Source organism: Emydura macquarii, unplaced genomic scaffold (assembly GCF_026122565.2).
Source record: "Emydura macquarii macquarii isolate MOO-44397 ecotype Brisbane River unplaced genomic scaffold, CSIRO-AGI_Emac_v2 contig_1551, whole genome shotgun sequence".
Classification (NCBI taxonomy): Eukaryota; Metazoa; Chordata; order Testudines; family Chelidae; genus Emydura; species Emydura macquarii.
In genome coordinates this window covers 21,749,783-21,767,951 of record NW_027131688.1, presented here as the reverse complement: position 1 = coordinate 21,767,951, position 18,169 = coordinate 21,749,783, and the positions used below count along the sequence as shown (strand labels likewise).

General features: G+C 43.8%; 1 protein-coding gene across 5 annotated transcripts in view; it reads left to right on the top strand.

Moving 5' to 3' along the window:
* PPP2R5C (protein phosphatase 2 regulatory subunit B'gamma) overlaps positions 1-18,169 on the top strand; it is a 234,919-nt gene that overhangs the window by 68,728 nt on the left and 148,022 nt on the right. The gene's annotated exons all lie outside the window — the stretch shown is intronic.

Genomic DNA, 18,169 nt, shown 5'->3' with positions numbered 1-18,169 from the left:
ATATAGATCCTAAAGTACTTTGGCAACCTTCAGGGTGCTAACTTGCTTTATTAAAGTTATTTTCTTCAGCAAATGCTGATTTTATTATATATAAACAAATTTAAGGTTGTTTTAATTTAGTTCTAAAACTACAGCTTAAAAAATATCTTAATGAACATTAGGAAAAAAAGAACTCCAGTTATCTTTAGGAGCTCCAGGGTCCTATTTTACTGTTTCAAAAATAGGTAATTTAAATAAAAACTTAAAGATCACCACTCTCTTGAACAGGTGAAAATTGGACAAATTCAGGAAGGAGAGAATGGGCAAATGCTGCTTTTAGCTAAGTTTCAAGATCTATTTACACTGTATTGGGTGTGGCCTGTAGGTAAATATAATTTTAATAAAATTTGGCACTTAAATTGAGCTTTTCTCTCATTTTATTTAAAGGCAGCTGGAAACTTCAGTTTGTACAGATACACACACCTCCCTGACAGAGGAAGGAGGGCAGTTTCCCCATCTGACTGCTCCCAAATCAAACTCCAAAGTAACAGTGACAATGAACACAATAAGTTTTTTCTAGTGGGGAAGAATTCTGAAAACATTAACTTAATGTTAATAACACTAATCCAATATAGATCAGTTCACATAACAGATTCTGTTAAAGTTCAATGTGTGTAGGTATTGTAGAGTTGTTAGGACAAGGAAGCCCTCTTTGAGTCAAAGAGGGTAAAGAAATGTCTAAACATATAATTTCAAGACTATATCTACATATAAAACACTAGTTTTATTCTAAAATTTAGGACTATGTGTTGAAAAAAATGGTATTTTCTATAATGAAACCAAGAGTAAAACAAATGTCTCACAGTGTCACCATTAACATCTCATTTAATCAAATTTTCTTCTTCCACAACCCCAGAAATCTTGGAACTGCTATAATTTTTTTAAAATAAAATTTATATTTTTACAGTGTTTGACCAAAGAAACAGGGAAGTTTTCCATTATGTATTGTCTCAGATTTAATGTTTACAGTTTTACATAGTAAAAATGAAGAGTCTGAATAAGTAATTTACTAAGTCAGACTATCACAATTGCTTGAATAATAGCTGGTTCTCATACCCACAGGAGCAAGTGAACATCAGGAAAAAAAGTTATGAAATCAAAATTAACCAGCGATTTTAAATACCAGTCCATCCTGACTGCACTATCCAATGGTTTGAATTTAACCTCTCATTAAATTCTCTTTCTTGTGATGTACAGTATCTCTCTTCAGAAAGTTTAACCCTTACTAGCTTTCCTGACAGCTAGAATCTTTTGTTTGTTTTTCACTGCATCTTATAAAGGCAGTATCAGAAACAGCATCTGACAGACTTCTGTCTTTTTTGGATGTATGGAAAGGTCAGTTAGTGACATGTAATTTTTAAGCTGTTCTATGACTTTGATTCTTAAGTGGCTCCCATTGTAGTCAGTATTTGAACAATAGGTGATTAAAATTGTGTTATTCCTGTTTACATAATTTTAGGAAGTCAACCTTAGGTCCTTGTATCTGTAAAATATGTAGATACAGGGATGGATTTAAATACTTAGGCTATGTCTGCATTACCATTTAGTCACACAGGGAAGTGAATATGACACCCCCCTGAGCGACACAAATTACATAGAACTCTCCACACTGGTGTGGAGAGTCAATGTCGGTGAGACATAGCTGCTGCCTCTCATTGAGGGTGGATTAATTAAATTGACGGGGGAACTCTCTCCTGTCGGCTTAGAGCAGCTACACTAGAAATCTTAGAGTGGTGCCGCTGCTCTGCTGTAAGCTCTTTAGTGTAGCTATAGCCTATATCTACTGTTGTGTTATAGCTGTTCTCTCCACAAGGTGGATAAAAAGCAGTGATATAAAAAACGTATTTTAAAGTACCTTTTTATTTAAAATAAACTTACTTTAAATTTAATGTTATGACAACCTTCGTTAAGATCTAAACTAACTATAAATTATTAAAATTATAATCTATTAAGGTGTGACTTGACAAAGACCTGCCTGGAATGATTTAGTTGGGGTTGGTCCTGCTTTGAGCAGGAGGTTGGACTAGATGACCTCCTGAGATTCCTTCCAACTCTAATCTTCTATGATTCTATGAAAATTATTTTAAATTAAAAAAAAAAAGCTGCATCATAGAATCACAGAATTGTTGGACTTGAAGGGACTTTGAGAGATCACCTAGTCCAGTCCCTTGCATTTATGGCAGGACCAAACATTACCTCGACCAGTGTTTCTCAATTAGTGTTCCGTGGAACCCTGGGGTTCCACGGGAACACTGTTAGGGTTCCACGAGCAGCTGTTCTCCGCGCTGCCGAAAAAGGGAAAATGTCCCGGATTTTTCGACGGAGGGTATCGAGTGTAAGTGTAATTTAATTTATATTTAATAGAGAAATGCTGACCTAGTTGTTTGTATATAATTTGCTTATTTTGACATTTTTTTTGGCCCCATATGTAAAAATACTGTTAAGAGTCTGGGGGGTTCTGCAATTATTTATCGAGTTCAAAAGGGTTCCGTGGCCAAATTTAATTGAGAAACACTGATCTAGACCATCCCTGACAAATGTTTGTCTAATCTGCTCTTAAAAAATTTCTAATGAAGGAGATTCCACAACTTCCCTAGGCAATTTATTCCAGGGCTTAACTATTCTGACAAGAACTTTTCCTAATATCCAACTTAAATTACCTTGGCTGCAATTTAAGCCCATTGCTTCTTGTCCTGTCATGAGAGGCTAAAGAGAACAAAATTTTCTCCCTCCTCCTTGTAACAACCTTTTATGTACTTGAAAACTATTATCATGTCTCCTCTGTCTCCTCTTTTCCAAACTAAACAAACCCAGTTTTTTCAATCTTCCATCATAGATCATGTTTTCTAAACCTTTAATCATTTTTGTTGCTCTTCTCTGGGCTTTCTCCAACTTGTCCACATCTTCTCTGAAATGTGGCACCCAGACCTGGATACGGTACTTCAGTTGAGGCCTGATCAGCGCAGAGTAAAGCCAAATAATTACTTCTCGTGTCTTGCTTACAACACTCCTGCTATTACATCCCGGAATGTTTGGGTTTTTTTGCTGCAGTGTTACACTGTTGACTCATATTTAGCTTGTGATCCACTGAGTCCCAGATCTCTTTCTGCAATACTCTTTCCTAGGCAGTCATTTCCCATTTTGAATGTGTGCAACTGATTGTTTCTTCCTGAGTGGAGTACTTTGCATTTGTCCTTTTTGAATTTCATCCTATTTACTTCAGACCATTTCTCCGGTTTGTCCCGATCATTTTGAATTTTAATCCTATCCTCCAAAGCACTTGCAACCCTTCTCAGCTTGCTATCGTACGCAAACTTTAAGTGTACTCTCTATGCCATTATCTAAATCATTGATGAAGATATTTAACAGAATGGATCCCTGCAGGACCCCACTCGATATACCCTTCCAACTTGACTGAACTATTGATAACTACTCTATGGGAATGGTTTTCCAGCCAATTATGCATCCACCTTATAGTAGGTCCATCTAGGTTGTATTTCCCTAGTTTGTGTATGAGAAGGTCATGCAAGACAGTATCCAAGGCTTACTAAAGTCAAGATATACCACATCTACTGCTTTCCCCCATCCACAAGGCTTGTTACTCTGTCAAAGAAAGCTGTCAAGTTGGTTTGACACAATTTGTTCTTGACAAATCCATGCTGACGTTCACTTACTAGTTTATCATCTTCTTGGTGTTCGCAAAATGATTTCTGAAATATTTGCTCCATTATCTTTCCGGGTACTGAAGTTAAGCTTACTGGTCTGTAATTCCCCGGATTGTCCTTTTTATAGATTAGCATTATATTTGCCCTTTTCCAGTCCTCTGGAATCTCTCCCGTCTTCCATGACTTTTTGAAGATAATTGCTAATGGCTTAGATACCTTTCTCAGTCAGCTGCTTGTGTGTTCTAGGATGTAGAGAACTGGCTGTATTTTAAAGAAACCTTATTGAGGGTACAGGAACAAACTATCCCGATGTGCAGAAAGAATAGCAAATATGGTTGGCATCCAGCTTGGCTTAACAAAGATGTCTTTGGTGAACTTAAACACAAAAAAGCTTACAAAAAGTGGAAGCTTGGTCAGATGACTAGGGAGGATTATAAAAATACTGCTCGAACATGCAGGAATGAAATCAGGAAGGCCAAAGCACGATTAAAGTTGCAGCTAGCAAGGGACGTGAAGGGGAACAAGAAGGGTTTCTAAAGGTATGTTACCAACAAGAGGAAGATTAGGGAAAGTGTGGGCCCCTTACAGAATGGGGGAGGCAACCTAGTGACAGAGGATGTGGACAAAGCTGAGGTACTCAATGCCTTTTTTGCCTCTGTCTTCACAGACAAGGTCAGCTCCCAGACTGCTGCACTGGGCGGCACAGTATGGGAAGGAGGTGAATATCCCGTAGTGCTGAAGGAACAGGTCCAAGACTATTTAGAAAGATTGGAAATACAGAAGTCCATGGGGCCAGATGCAATGCACCCAAGGGTGCTGAGGGAGTTGGCTGATGTGATTTCAGAGCCATTGGCTATTATCTTTGAAAGCTCGTGGCAATTGGAGGAGGTCCCTGATGAGTGGAAAAAAGCAAATATAGTGCCCATCTTTAAGAAAGGGAGGAAAGAGGAGCCGGGGAACTACAGACCGGTCAGCCTCACCTCAATCCCAGGAAAAATCATGAAGCAGGTCCTCAAGAAATCCATTTTAAGGCACTTGGAAGAGAGGAAGGTGATCAGGAACAGTCAACATGGATTCACCAAGGGAAAGTCAAGCCTGACCAACCTGATTGCTTTCTATGAAGAGGTGACTGGCTCTGTGGATGTGGGGAAAGCAGTGGACGTGATATATCTTGACTTTAGCAAAGCTTTTGATACTGTCTCTCACAGTATTCTTATCAGCAAGTTAAAGAAGTATGGGTTGGATGAATGGACTATAAAATGGATAGAGAACTGGCTAGAGCATAGGGCTCAACGAGTAGTGATCAATGGCTCCATGTCTAGCAGGCAGCCGGTAACAAGCGGAGTGCCCCAGGGGTCGGTCCTGGGGTCGGTTTTGTTCAACATCTTCATTAATGATCTGAAAGATGGGGTGGATTGCACCCTCAGCAAGTTTGCAGATGACACTAAGATGGGGGGAGTGGTAGATAGCCTGGAAGGTAGGGATAGGATACAGAAGGACCTAAACAAGCTGGAGGATTGGGCCAAAATTGGGTTCAACAAGGACAAGTGCAGGGTCCTGCACCTAGGACGGAAGAATCCGATGCACAGCTACAGACTGGGGACCGATGGGCTAGGCAGCATTTCTGCAGAGAAGGACCTGGGGGTAACAGTGGATAAAAAGCTGGATATGAGCTAGCAGTATACCCTGGTTGCCAAGAAGGCTAATAGCATATTGGGTTGCATTAGTAGGAGCATTGCCAGCAGATCGCGGGAAGTGATTATTCCCTTCTATTCGGCATTGGTGAGGCTGCATTTGGAGTATTTTGTCCAGTTTTGGGCCCTCCACTACAAAAAGGATGTGGACAAGTTGGAGAGAGTCCAGTGGAGGGCAACAAAAATGATTAGGGGGCTGGAGCACCAGATGTATGAGGAGTGGCTGAGGGAAGTAGGCTTGTTTAGCCTGCAGAAGAGAAGAATGAGGGGGGATTTGATAGCAGCCTTTAACTACCTGAAAAGGGGTTCCAGGGAGGATGGAGCTAAGCTGTTCTCAGTGGTGGCAGATGAAAGAACAAGGAGCAACGGTCTCAAGTTGCAGGGGGGAGGTCTAGGTTGGACATTAGGAAAAGGTTTTTCACTAGGAGGTTATTGAAGCACTGGAATAGGTTACCTACGGAGGTGGTGGAATCTCCATCTTTAGAGGTTTTTAAGCTGCGGCTTGACAAAGCCCTGACTGGGATGATTTAGCTGAGGTTAGTTTTGCTTTGAGCAGCGGGTTGGACTAGATGATCTCCTGAGGTCCCTTCCAACTCTATGATTCTATGTATTGCATCATGCCCTGGTGAGTTAAAGACACTTAAGTAATTTTTAAATTGTTCTTTCCCTATCGTACCTCACTTTCACTGGCATTCATTACGTTAGTCTTCCAATTGCTACTAACCTTTTCAGTGAAAACTGAAACACAGTCATTTAGCACTTCTGCCATTTCCACATTTTCTGTTATTTTTTCCTCTTACTCATTGAGTAATGGGCCTACCCTGTCCTTGGTCTTCCTCTTGCTTCTGATGTATTTGTAGAATGTTTTCATGTTACCGTTTGTCTCTAGTATTTTAATCTCATTTTGTGCTTTGACCTTTCTAATTTTGTCCCTAAATACTTGTGTTGTTTATATTTATCCTTTGTAAGTTGCCCTAGTTTCCACTTTTAGTAGGACTCTTTTTTGAGTTTCAGAGATCCAGTAACCAGATCTCTTGGTTAAGCCAGGGTGGTCTCTTGCCATGTTTCCTATCTTTCCTACTCAGTGGGATACTGTAGTTTGCTCTCGTTCCCTTAATGATGTCTCTTTGAAAAACTGCCAGCTCCCTTGACCATTTTTCCCCTTAGACTTGCTTCCCTTGCATCAATAAGCCCTCCTCAGATTTTAATGAGTGGATGGGTGCTGCTTTTTTAATTATACACGCAATCTTTCACTTATGAGGTCAACTCAAGCTTTCGTAATTTCTCTGGCTGTAGCTGTATAACAGAAACTTACTTTTTTGTGTTGGAACAAACCTGTGAGTGTCGAAATCACAGATGTGGAGCATATTTCATAGGAACAGGTTAACTTCTGAGTAGAATATACTGTATGCTTGAACTTGTACCTGCTCTCAGACATTCTAGAGGGTAATGGAATTTTATGTATATGTATATGCTGTCTGTATGTTCAATAGACATTAACGAAAATGTCTATATGTTATGTATATGTGTAGGGGTAGCTGTAGTTTTATGTAGGGAAGGTGCTTACCGGGCTGCTGCTGTTAGTACCTGTGAGTTGTTTAGAGAGGAAGGGATTTGCTCGGGGTTCACTTTTGCATCCTCTTTGCTTGCAGACAGTTTCTGTAGTTTTCCTGTTCCTGACAAACAAAATAAGAGTTCATTGTTACTGCTGACTGTGTGTGATTACACTAGTTCTTCGTCGAGTGCTTGCTCATGTCCATTCCATATTAGGGGTGTGTGTGCCATACGCACCAGTGCTGGATATTTTTCCCTCAGTGGTATCTGTATGGCTGGCTCTAGTGCTCTCTGGGGTCGTGCACGTATGTGCTGGTGTATAGGGTGTCGCCTGCCCCCTCCCTCTCAGTTGTTTCTTATCACCTGTGAGGGTACTGGAACATTTTCTTACTACAGCAAGCTCTTAGAACCAATGGTTTTCCTTAATTACATTAGTGTATATAATTTGTTAGCTATAGCTGAGTACATCGGTTCAATGTGGAGTGTTCCCTCCAGCGCTGAGTTCCTTCTGGCACTGGTCACCATCCCCAGTGCCAAAGAAGAAAATCAAGAAGACGCACGAAAGGAGGCACTCACCGGTCCCAAGGAGAGATGAGAAGAAGAGCGAAGGTAACCAGGCGAGATTCATGCCAGGCTGTTTGTTCTCATCAGATTGGGTTGTCATCAGCCTTACCCTTGCGGGTCCCACGCCCAACTCCAGACTTGCTGCTGGCTCCGGGGAGCAGCAAGACTCCCTGGCACTTTGTTACTGACCACCTGGGAGGCATTCAAAGCAGTGAAGGACCTACTGGCAATTCCCATGCCTCTGACACTTTGGGAAGAGGTCACCGGCACCAGGACCGGTACCGTTGACTGAGGGGCCAACCATAGGCAAGTCTGCAATGAAGCCTCCACAGCGATTCCCGACACCAAGATGTGCGGCTATGCGCAGGTCAGCGGAGCCCCAGAATCCCGGCACCAATCACCTTTGAGCCAGTATAGAAAGCCGAAGGACAAAAGCCGGTTGCGGGACATGTGGCTCCCAGGTTTCCAGAATCGCTTTCTGGTACTGAAGTGCCGCCATTCCTAACAAAGTGGGGAAGGGCAAGTGCCGTTGCTACCGCTGTGATCCCCAGGAGACAGCTCCTCAAACTCAAAGGGGAGGAGATGACCTTGCCCAGTGGACAGACATCTACCTCCATGGCTGCGGGCTTCCCCATAGAGACCCATTGGGGGCTTGGCCACAGGGACAGTGGCCCATTCCATGGCAGTTTTGGAACCCATGGGGGTTTCCTTTGTCCCAGGGTCACATGGGCAGTCATTCTCTGGGGCTTCAAGGAGAAGATCATCATCAGCCACTCACCCAGTAGTCGACATAGATGTCGAATCAGACCAGGAGACCAAGGGAGCCCCAGAAGGGGCCACCCCAGCTAGGGAGGAAGAACTTACCCCACCACTTTTGCTAGTGTCATTGTCCTCCTCACCAGATGAGACTGTAGCGGGATCCTCCACCACTGTCCCGCATGATGACTTTAGGGTTCACCAAGAGCTGGCTGACGAGCTTTTTGACGTCCTGGCAGCAGCAGCTACATCCAGAGTGGCCCTTCCAGTCCATGAAGGTGTGGTGAAGCTGCTCAAGGCCCTTTGGCAGATCCCAGCCTCTCTGCCTCCTACATCTAAGTGGCCAGAAAGAAAATACTATGTACCCATTAAGGGGTTTGAATATCTGTACACCCACCCCTACCCAGGGTCATTGGTGGTAACAATGGCCAACGAAAGGGACGGGTAGGAGTAGGCGAGTTCCAGCCCCAAAGCATAAGGAGGTGAAAAAGTTAGACCTTTTTGGAAGGAAGGTTTATTCAACAGTAAGCCTGCAGCTGCCCATATCAAACCAGCAAGCACTGTTGGGAAAATATGATTTTTCATGTCTGGTACTCCTTAGCTAAGTTCATGGATCCCTGCTTCAGTACTCCAGACAAGAATTTGAAGCTATACTGGAGGAGGGGAAGTCGGTGGCCAGGGCCTCCCTCCAAGCAGCCTTTGATGCAGCCGATGTGGCGATCAGGACAATGGTGTCGGCTGTATTGATGAGACGAGCCTCATGGCTACAGTCATCTGCTCTCTTTGGAGATTCAACAGTCCATTCAGGACCTCCCATTTGACACTGCAGCCCTGTTTGCAGACCAGACAGACACAAGGCTGCACGGGTTAAAAGGCACCAGAGCCACTCTACGCTCTTTGGGTTTATACACACTGTCATTTGCCAGGAGGCATTTTAGGCCACAGCAGCCACACAGATTCAGGGGCCAGTCCAGAAGCAACCCCTACAGAAAGAAAAATAGGGGCTATAGAAAACGCCAGGGCCAACCTCCTGTTATCATCCCTGCTACCCCTCTGGAGGCAGGCAGGGCTTTTGAAGGTGTGTCCGAGGGCAACCTATCAGCCGTTACCTAGGATCCAGCCTCCCTTTTATTTTTGCACCACCTTGCACCTTTCCTCCTGGCCTGGGTTGCTATAACATCATACCAATGGAAGCTAAATACAGTAGCAGCTGGGTACATGTTTCAGTTTTTCACTGCCACCTTTCCTTCTCCTAATCCCTCCCTCTTTAGGGATCCATCTCATGAACAACTTCTTACTCAGGAGGTGCAAGCACTCCTGCAGGTGGGCGCTGTAGAGGAAGTTCCCTGAGAATGGAGAAGGAAAGGGTTCTACTGCTGTTACTCTCTGATCTCAAAAGCCAAAGGGAGCTTACGGCCTATCCTGGACCTCTGTGGCCTCAACAAGTATCTCAAGAAGTTGAAGTTCTGCGTGGTGTCTCTGGCCTCCATCATTCCCTTCCTGGATCCTGCTACGCCACCCTCAACTTAAAGGATGCATACTTCCTTATCTTTCCAGGGCGCAGAAGATTCCTATGGTTCATGGTCGGAAAGCAGCATTACCAGTTCATAGTGCTTCCCTTTGGCTTATCAACAGCGCCACTTGTATTCACGAAACGTATAGCGCTAGTCGCAGCCTACCTCAGATGGCAGGGTATACAGGTCTTCCCCTACCTGGACAACTGGCTTATCAAGGGCCACTTGAGTGCTCAAGTCCAACCCAGCATTGGAGTCATTCGTGCTACCTGTCAAGTGCTGTGCCTGTTAATAAATGAACACAAATCAACACTGGTACCAGGTCAGAGGATAGAGTTCATTGGCGCGATCCTTGACTCCACCCAAGCCAGAGCGCTCCTATTAGAGGACAGGTTCCTTGCCGTTTTGGAGCTTATAGCCCACGTATCAGCTCATCCCCTCACCAAAGTGCAAGTATGCCTTAGGCTATTAGGGCACAAGGCAACTTGCACCTATGTGGTCCAGAATGCAAGGTTACACCTCAGACTTCTACAAATGTGGCTTGCAATGATTTACTCCCTGATCAGGCACCATTTGGATATGGTCCTCATGAGCACTCCACCAATACTTGCCTCCCTAGCATGGTGGTCAAAACTGCATGGCAGCCCCATGGCTGATATTGCAGCCCCATGGCCGATATTGTTGCTGGTGTCAGATGCTTTGGATCTAGGGTGGGAGCCCACCGTGGCACCCTCAGAACCCAGGGCCTATGGTCCAAGGAGAAGCTGGTGTTACATATAAATGTCAGGGAGTTCAGAGCAATCTGACTGGCCTGTGAGGTGTTCCTTCCGCAGCTATCCAGCAAGGTAGTACAGGTATTGACAGACAATATGGCCTTTATGCACTACATCAGCAAGCAAGAGGGAGCCTGGTCCCCAGTCCTTTGCTCAGAGGCCCTCCATCTATGGGGACTTCTGCATAGATCATGCCATCACCTAGAGGTGGCGCACCTCCCAGGGTCAGGAACATGTTGGCAGATCACCTCAGCAGGTCTTTTTCTTCTTGCCACACGTGGTCCCTACACCCAGAGTTTGCCAAGAATATCTTCCAAAGGTGGGGTACTCCCAAAGTAGACCTCTTCACTACCAAACTGAACAGGAAGTGTCATCACCATTCTGTTCCCTACAAAACCGCAACAGTGGCTCACTTTCTGATGCCTTTCTCTTGTGGTTGAGTGCCAGATATACACTTTCCCACCAAGTCCCCTCTTGCACAAAGTTCTCATAAAGGTTGAGAGGGACAAAGCGCGGGTCATCCTGATAGCTCTGGCATGGCCACGCCAACACTGCTTCGGGATGCTGCTGGATTTATCAGTGGTCCTCCTGATCCAGCCAGACCTGATCTCTCAAGACCACAGTTGACTGCTGCATCTGGAGCTAGCCTTCCTGCACCTGACAGCGTGGATTCTCCATGACCTGCTGGCCATCTGATCGGAATCTCTCCCTGAGTAAGTCATCTATCCAAGCCATTTTAGATTATCTGTTATACCTGAACCAACAAGTTCTAGCCTTATTGTCAATTAAGGTACACTTGGCCGCCATATTGGCATTTCACCCTTGTATCCAGGGCAGATTGCTCAAGGGCCTGGAAAAGCTCTTACCACTGGTATGCGACCCAATTCCTCAGTGGGACCTCAACTTGGTCCTATCAAGACTCACTGGGGTCTCCTTTGAGCCTATGGTGTCTTGCTGTCTTCTACACCTATCCTGGAAGGTCTCTTTCTTGGTGGCAATTATTTCGGAGATCAAAGCCCTGACTTCCGAACCCCCTTACACCGTGTTCTATAAGGACAAGGTTCAGCTGTGCCCTCACCCGGCATTCTTGCCAAAGGTGATAACACAATTTCACATCAACCAGGCCATTTTCCTGCCAGTCCTTTTTACAAAACCCCACAAGTCCAATGAGGAAAGGCAATTCCACACACTTGATGTCAGGAGTGTTCTGGCATTCTGCACTGATAGGACTAAACCTTTCCGTAGGCCCATGCAGCTGTTTGTCACAATTGCCGAACTGATGAAGGGGCTGCTGGTGTCATCCCTGAGGATATCATCCTGGATCACTGTCTGCATCCGAGCCTGCTATGAGCAGGTGGAGATCATGCCTCCGGCTTTGCTAACAGCCCACTCTACAAGATCCCAAGCATCATCAGCCTTCCTGGCTCAGGTCCTGATACAGGACATCAACAAAAAGCTGACCTCATCAAAAGCTGTGATATGAATGTTTGCTACTGCTTTCTATTCAAGATGACTTTTCATCGTAACAAAGGTTCAGTCTAAAAACCTCCCAGGCAGGACCTGGTTTGCACTATTGGGAATCAACGTCCATGCCATCAATGAAAAGCAGCTAAAACAGGTTGACTGATTCCCTCAAGAGTTTTCGGAAGAATTTGGAGCTTACAAGGGACCACAGGTGTTGCTCCACTTGGATTCAGCTGTTGTGCTGATCATCATGAAGGTCAGGAATGTAACTTTTCCCCAATGTCTGAAAGTTGATGCTGAGCTAGAGCGTTTTATTGCACAGGGTATCCTTGAGTCACTTACACTTACAAAATTGGCTACACCAATCATACCTGTAGTCAAGCTGAATTACAATGTGAAGATAAGTGCACTTTAAACACAGTATTCAAACAGCACCCTTACCCAGTGCTTGCTGTTAATCAACTGTTCAATCTTCTGGCTGGAAGAAAAGTCTTTGGAAAACTTGACGTTGCGCAAGCATATCACCAGCTGATTGTTGACAAAAATGCTGCAGATGCGCAGACAATTATCATTCATGAAGGAGCGTTTTGAGTCAAGTGTCTCCAGTTTGGCATTTCTGTTGCACCAGAAATTTTCCAACACTTCATGGAAACTCTAATTTCCAGAATTCAATGCACTGTACCGTATTTTGATGAAGTCCTGACTACAAGATCAACGAGGATGAACTTGCTGAGCAACTTTGAGAAGTCTTGCACTGATTTGAGAAATCAGGAGTTTGAATCAAGAAGGAAAATGTGAAATTGGAGTTACAAGTGTCACCTTCTTGCATTGTCCCATCGATGCATCGGGTATCCACCTGATAGAAAACAAGGTATGGGTAATCTTTGGTGCCTCAAGCCGAAATCCAAACAGGAACTTCAAGCATTTCTTGGGTTGCTCAACTTCTACCAGTTTTTTCCCACAGAAGGCAACAGTTGCTGAACGTCTTCATTGCGTTCTTGACAAGGGAGTTCCATAGAAATGAACTCACCAGCAGGCAGAAGCCTTTGAGAACCTCAAGAAGGTACTGATGTCTGATGCTGCTCTTGTCCATTATGGCAAACAGAGGCTGTTGATTGTTACCTGTGATGCATCGCCTTCTGGCTTTGGAGCTGTTCTCAGCCATCCCTTGCTAGATGAAATTGAGGTACCTATCCCCTACTATTCTAGAACCTTAAAGTCCACAAAGAGAAACTGCACAAATTGATAAAGAAGTGCTTGCTGTCATTACTGTAGTCAAAGAATTCCACAATTGCATCTATGGTTGGGCATTTGAGATTCGTACTCACCACAGCCCACTTCTAGGAATTCTCTTCAATAACAAGCCGATACCTCCAGTCGTGTCATTGTGAATGCAACGGTGGATCATTGTACTAAGTGCTTACGACTACATGCTTGTCTACAAGACAGGAAAGTAAATCGCTAATGCTGACGCACTGAGCTGAATGCCGCTATAGTTGCTGGATTGTGCCATTCCTCGTCCAACTGAAGTTTTGGAATCCCTTCCATACCTGCCTCTTAAGGCTGACCAGGTCGCAAAAATAACTGTCAAGGATCTGACACTGGAATATTTTCTCAACTGGAAGTGAAGGGGATGCAGTTGGGAAACTGCTTGTCGAGTTCAAACCATTTTTGAACTGTCTACATGGACTATATGACCATAAAGGTTGTCTTTTAAGAGGACATTGTGTTTTTATTCCAAAAAAAGGTTGATGAGTCACCTTAGCTATGTTACATGCAGCACACCCAGGAATTGTGTGCAGGAAGGCCTTAGCCAGAAGTTATGTCTAGTGGCCAGGAATTGATGCTGACATAGAAAAAACCTTAAATGAGACTTGGTCTACACTACAGAGTTAGGTCGACTTAAGGCAGTTTACGTTGCTTCCGCTGATGTAAGTTGTCCACTACACCGGAATAATAACTCCACCTCCATGAGAGCCATGGCACTTAGGTTGATGTAGTTAGGGTGACACAGTGGCTGTAGAGACACTGTGTTAGTTACATTGCCTGTTGGCTGTCAGCTCGATCCGAGACTCACAGCTTGAATCCACTGCCCTGCTCTAGGAGCTGATGGCTCTGGCTGCTGGTGCCCCACAATGCCGCACATAGTTAAGTTGGTGAAAGCACTTCTGGTGAGGATGCGCACCAGTGACAGGAGCATAGAGTGGACATGAACCACCGCAGTAATTACTGTACATCAACCTAACTTAGGTTGACTTAATTTTGTAGTATAGACAAAGCCTCAGTGGGTCACATGCCAAGCCTCTCAAGATAACTCACTAAAAACCTCAGTTTTTCCCTGGGAAGTGACCAAGAAACCATGGTCAAGAATTCATATTGACTTTGCCTGGTCCTTTTAGAGTTTACTATGATTAGATAGAGCTTTCCCTTTCTCGAAATGGTTCAAAGTGGTGATCTTAGTCTCATCACTAACATCTACTGCAATGATCACTGCTCTATATCAACTCTTTGCAACTCATAGGTTACCAGGTGCAATCTTTTCTGATAAGAGAACTGCTTTTACTCTGACGAGTTCAAGGACTTTATGAAAAGCAACCTCATTCAAGCCGTTGCCATTGCACCATGCCGTCCCCAAGCAAATAGTCAGGCCTAAGGGATGGTGCAGAAAACTGAAGATGTCATAACAAGGATCATCAAAGGAGACTAGCTGACAAGGCTTGCCAGGTTTCTCATTGCTCAAAATCTCATTCCATGCCTGACTACCAGAGTCAGCTCAGCCAAACTACTCATGAGATGATGTTTTAAGACATGCCTCAATCATCTCAACCCCAAACTGAGGAATTGCAACACAGCAGGATCAGGCTCTGGATTCCTCCTTGTCATCACCAGCCTGCTTTCCTTCACACCACAAGAAAGTGTATTCAATAGAAGTTACAGAGCTAGACCAAGGTGGGTTCCTTCAACAATCATCGAGGTCACTTGTCCCATCTCATATAAGGCCTACACTGACAACAGACAAGTTTGCCATCGTTCTATTGACCAGCTGAGAAAACGCTAATTTCCAAGCTAATTTCCAGAGGAGCCTTCAGGCATGCCTTCTCTATAGCCAACCATTAATTATCTCATTGTACCGCTTCCAGTCTGACATTCCAAACTTGTCGAAGTTGCTACTTGAAGGGGACAGTGCCCCTGTCTTGCTGGGGATTCACATTGAATCACAGTCACTAAAGACACTTACCCTTCCATGCATTGGAGAAAGACTGCAGTGCAAGTGAGAGCACCCAGGATGATTGGATGATCATCTTGCCTAAGGGGAGAAGGGTGTGATGTATGCATAGGGGGCACTGTAGTTTTATATAGGGGAATGTGCTAACCAGGACCACTGCTAATTACCCCCAAATTGTTGTCTGGAGAGGAAGAGATTCACTCAGGCTTCAGTTCAGCTTCTCTTTGGTTGCTGGCTTTTCATCTGTAGTTCTCATAATTATGACAAACAAAATACGAGTTCATTGTTGCTGCTGACTGTGAGTGATTACACAGGTTCCTCACCACACAAATACAACACGAAAGTAATGAATTGGTGGGCAGGCAATGTTTTGTAGTGGGTGCAGAGGTGGACAAAAGTAGCTTAAAATTTAGGACAGCAGTATTCCTATGAAACTGCAACTGAGTCTGATTTCTTGCTTATGTAATTTCATGCTGAGATGCAACCATTCTTTGCTGACAACCATATGTACCTCTCATTCATTTAAACTTCTGCAGTAGTCAGTATTAGTCTGACCACTTGTCAAGGTCAAGAATCAGTGTCTTTTCAGCAATTTTACACTTGGCAGTACAAGAAATAGCAAAAGGAGAAGAATGGGCATTGTTTTGTTACAGAAAAGTGTCAATTGTATTTGCAGACTTGTATGCTTCAATGTAAAAAAAAAAAAAAAATTGTAAATCTGAGAGTCTTTTCATTAAAGATAATTTCAAAAGCATTGAAAAGTTTGCAGTAATGTCTTTAGCTAGATCAATTCTTGTTATACTAATTAAATTAGCTTACTTCTAGAAAAATTATATCCTTATTAAGGATTCTCTCCTGGAATCAAACACATTGTAATGATCAGTGTAGATGGCACTACTTGGTGGTGGAAGTGCTGTCTGTCTTTATCTTAGTGCTGAATTGTCTTTTTTTTTTTTTTTATTATGGGGTTGTCTTGGTCAGGGGATGGGGAGGTGGAAAGAGAGAGTGATAAACTGGGAGGAAGATGAAGTCCTGCCTGTGTGGGGGGGTTGGTACTTGCAGTGTTAAAAGAAATCCTTTGATTTCTGTATACAAGTACTGCAACTGGTGGCAAGGGCTTCAAGATGGCGAAAGCACTTTTGCCTGAGTAGAAATTTACTGGTCAGGCAGATGAGACTGAAATCTATGAACACTTGACAGACTTTGAGCTATTGCTGTCTGAGAATAAATGGACTGATGAGAGAGCATATTGGTACAAAGCAGTATTTTTGTATGGTGATGCCAGAGCGTTTTACCAGCAGCTTTCCAATGCAGATCATAACTCTTATAGACAGTTATGTAACATTTATGCAACTACTATGAGAGGGGGTTGGCCTTTTTGAAATATGAGAAGGAATGGCAAGCCATGAGGGAGCTGGAGGGGGAACCCCTTTGTAGTTATTTGTGTAAATTGAGGCCATGTGTATATTTGCCGTCACCAGATCCATCTTTCCGGATTGATTGAGCGGTCAGTGTAGCCCCGCTCAATCAATCAGGAAGTCGATTGAGTAAAACCACCACGCTGTTCCTGTCGGCGTAGCGTAGCGTAGACAGTGCGCAGAAGGGAAGCCCAGCAGTCGACGTGAGTTACTCTGCATAGTTTGCATAACTCCCGTCAACTGCTGCCGAATCACCAGGTGAGTGTGGACCAGGGCTGAGACTGTTTGATAGGGTTTTCCTTGAGCCACTCTTTCCAGGATATGGCTCAAGTGAAGCTGAACTTGCTGCTCCAGATCTGGAATTGGCAATGCAGAGTGCTCAGTGGCAAGCCATGAGAGAATCCTTTGTGGAAAAGTCAGTTTGTAACCAGTTTAACTGGAAACTTCCTGGCCTGCTGGAGAAGGAGGATTATATATTGGATAAATCTATGGACCTGATTATATGCAAAGTTACAGATGTGGTTATAGAAATTGGGGGTTTCCTGAAAGGTATCAGTTGATATTTCGAAGGAACAGGTTGACTCCTTTATACCAGATGCAACACTTCAAGAAATTATTGCTAGGGAAGTGGCTAAAAAATTGGAGGAGACACAAGTGTAAACTATTTCCCAAGTGGATCCCAGGCGAGATTACGTTTGCAGGTGATGCAGAGGCAAAAGCTGTTGGAGACGGAATTGCCCAAGCAGTGGGAAGCTATGCCAATGGAAACTAAAAGTTGCTGTTGCAGTATGTTAGTATTACAATATTACCAATGTGTAAACAAAACTGCTTTTCCTACTATTTTAAAATTAGTACCAATGTAAGTTTTGACACATTTTCGTTAGTGGTGTATTTTAATCAGCTTAACATTAGGGATATTACTGCCAAGTTAATGAGCTGTGAAAGATACTTCACGCTATATGAATAGTTTTGCTATACAAGCCTAGAAAGGAAAGAACCATTTTCCTTGAGTTTCATGCATTGATTTGATCTTCTCTGTGTATTGACAATCTTATGTGTACCATTATGCTAAAAGCAAAGAACATTATGGATAGGCAGCAAATTGTCAAAAAATCATTACAGTAACTCCTTGTAAAAGTTGAAGCAAACAGGAAAATCGATACTCTTGTTTCCTGCTTAGCTTCTTTGCTGATGAGCATCACTTTTACTCATAATTTATATTACACTAATGTTTAGAAGCCCCAATCGAGGTTAGGATTCAGTCATGCTAGGTGCAGTAGTGAAAGATGCTCACTGTGCCAAAGAGCGTAGGTTGTCTAAGGGTGTGTCTACACTGCACTAAAAACCTGTGGCACTGAGTCTCAGTCCATGTCAGCTGACTTGGGCTGCAGGACTAAAAATAGCAATGTAGACATTCCAGTTCCAGGTGAAGTCTAGACTCTGAGACCAACCAACCCCCCCCTGCAATTTTTTAGCCCCACAGCCTGACTTCCATAAGCCCA